General features: G+C 34.1%; 1 non-coding gene across 1 annotated transcript; it reads right to left on the bottom strand.

The window, feature by feature from the left end:
• Window positions 1–650: 650 nt before the first annotated feature.
• On the bottom strand, window positions 651–757 carry LOC121226070 (small nucleolar RNA R71). Its single transcript, XR_005923966.1, has one exon. It is a non-coding gene; the product is annotated as a small nucleolar RNA R71 (small nucleolar RNA).
• Window positions 758–3,220: the final 2,463 nt, after the last annotated feature.

The following is a 3,220-nucleotide window of genomic DNA, read 5'->3' on the forward strand; positions in this document are numbered from 1 at the left end:
ACAAACCGAGCGTTACAAGTTTTTGGCGCCATTTCCGAGAACTTTTTCCTTAATTATTTTTTTTGAAATCATTCTTTTCAATTTGGTTTTTATTCCATTTTTATTTAACTCCTAACTTTACTATTTTATTCTTTATTCTTTATTGTTTTATTTTTCAGGTGTTTATGAACATAGATCAAATTATCAATTTATTACCTGTAGTGGACCTTGGAAATAAAAATGATGGACAAAGAAATGGATTCGATCATGTGCACAATCCAATCATTTTTGCTGATTATAGGGATTGTGCCATAAGACAGTACATTATGCCACTCCTCAATGAATTAAATCCAGAAATTAAGAGATCGAAGACTGAGGCATCGCAATCTGAATTGAAACTATTGATATTTCAAATGCCCCAAATTGCGAGCCAGTTTAGTGGAATGCCCACTGAAGATCCACACCTTCACCTTTGATTATTCATGGAGGTGAGCGATTCGTTTAAAATAGCCAGTGTTACTGGAGACGCATTGAGGTTGAAGTTGTTTCCATACTCGTTGCGAGATAGAGCATGAGCATGGGTTAATTCGTTTCCACCTAGTTCAATATCTACATGGCAAGAATTAGCAAAAGTATTTTTGGTTAAGTATTTTTCATCTAGCAAAAATGCTAAGTTACGAAATGAGATAACCACTTTTTCACATTTGGATGATGAGTCCTTGTATGAGGCATGGGGAAGATTTAAGGAATTACTTCATAAGTGTCCTCATCATGGGATTCCATACTGCATCCAGTTGGAGACGTTTTATAACAGTCTCAACGTACATACAAGGTTGATGGTAGATGCTTCTATGAATTGTGTTCTCTTGTCGAAGTTTTACAATGAGGCTTACGAAATCATTGGGAGGATCGCTAGTAACAACTATCAATGGCCAACAAATCGAGCAACTTCAGGAAGATGAGTAACCAGAGTGCACGAAGTGGACGCACTTACATCACTCTCAGCTCAAGTATCTTCTATTTCTTCAATTTTAAAATAGTGTAACACTAATGGTTTGAATAATTTTGCAGCTAAGTCACCAAGTCAGTTCAATGTTGTTTCATGCGTATACTGTGACACCTCAAACCCGACCAAGAGAGACCATCCCGAGTTCAAAGAGTTACATTAGCCATCGAAGCGACTCTCTAGCTAACGACCACCTAACACAACCTCCAACCTTATAACACCTCATTTATGTCTAATTAACTATCATTTATTAATGCAGAAGCAATTTGTGAACCATTTTAAAACTTTTTTCTAAGTATTTAAACCTAAGGCTATTTTGGTCATATTACCACCTAAGGTTAAACTATCTCGATTTTATTTCCAAATAGTTTTTGACCTTCTTTTAGTCAAATTATGCAATCCCTAAAAATTTCAGCTTAATTTGAGTTCATTTACTATGTTTAATTCAAGTTTTATTATTAGAGACTAAATCGTAACTTCTACAAACTGTTAGTACATTTCCCAAATATTAATAGTTACAAGTCTAATCCTAAAATATTACTAAGTTACCCTATCATGAAAGGCTTCAATTAATCTAATCAAGTTTTAGGACTAAATTATAAATTAAGCAAATTAGAATACTAGATTACAAAAACCAAACATCAAACCCCCACAAACCCACTGTAACCTCCCAAACTCGGCCTAGACATTATGGCTGGATTGAGAAGGCTACATTAGCCACCAAAATAACTAAGCTAACTTACGTTACTTTTGAGTTAGCATAAAAGCATTCATTCATTAGGTCGTGTATACTTAAGATTCATTTTATTGTTGATAGTGTTGTTTTAGAAAAATCATTTGCTTGTCACTCTTTAAAAAAAACTCAATGTTAAACTAATGTAGCGGAAAAACCATTTTTCAAATCATTTTGAAAACTTGGTTGCCTTATCGATTTGTTTTTCAAAAATCATTCCTTTGCAATGCAGCAAAAAGGAGGGAACAATATCAAATTTTACTTCAGCCCGATATCATTTATTATCCGATTATTATACTTGAGTAATCCATGCATGGAAAATCCCACAAGAAAATTTAACAAGCCATAGACCAGAAGTCATTAAAAATTACAAACCAAAACCAATAGAGATAGATTAATACTTATAAAAAAATAACCCAAGGTCCAAGGTGATTCTCCGAATGCCAAGTCCGGTCCAAATTTCGAGGTTTACCTGAAAAGTTAAACACTATTTGGCGGTGAGCTTATGAAAAGCTCAGTGTGAGTCGAAAATTTATTTAAATAGACAAAAACATCAAATACAGTGAAACATATTAGTATTAAGAGAAGAACACAGAACCATCACCGAAACTTCGTATCATTACATAACCATTATCAATATCAATGTCAAATGGTGTATGAGCATGGGTCATCATTCATTCAAGTAACAATCATTAATTCCGACACCATTCAACACAACAAAATACAATACGTAGCATAAATCAATAACATTCGAATATGTCATGCACATAATTGCAATGCAAAAAGGTTCCTACCCATACCATCCGCTACACACCACGAGTTCCCCAGAACCCTTCATCCGAACTCCAAAACATTATGGGCTTAAGCCCGTTGTGGTTAAAACCACCGATAATAATATGCAAAAAATTCTGCGAGTAAAAATGTAGACAAGCTGCCAATAAAAATACGACAAATCGCCATTCCCCTTGGTACTCTAGGTGCAGTACACTGACTATGACTAATGCAGACTTAATACGCCACCGGTGCTCTACGGAACTCCTCGAGATCAACCAACATAATTCCAACCCAATGCATATGCAATTTGTCACACAATCTCATACATAATCATATCTCAATACTTTTGACATGCTCAGCATGTCCTCAATAATCACATACTTTCAATAAATGGAAATAGTGTTCTAATCTTTCAAATTACCATTGTGTTGATATCAATCAATATCGTTCAATTTCACATACTTTACGAATTTTCATTGTGCATTAATAGCACCCTTTTCAGTACACAATATAACAAATATCTCATTCGTTTAAACTGCACATAAGCTTAATAACTCAACAGATTATATCATTCAGTCAAATATTCTCATATCTCATAACTCAAATCTACAATTACGAACTCAATCAAACATTCATACTACCAAACTAGCAATTTTGCCAACATGTTAATCTTTTAAGGCTTAAAACATATCTGGTTCGGCTCACTCACAAAATCAATAATTTGGCTA

Source organism: Gossypium hirsutum, chromosome D13, assembly GCF_007990345.1.
Source record: "Gossypium hirsutum isolate 1008001.06 chromosome D13, Gossypium_hirsutum_v2.1, whole genome shotgun sequence".
Classification (NCBI taxonomy): Eukaryota; Viridiplantae; Streptophyta; class Magnoliopsida; order Malvales; family Malvaceae; genus Gossypium; species Gossypium hirsutum.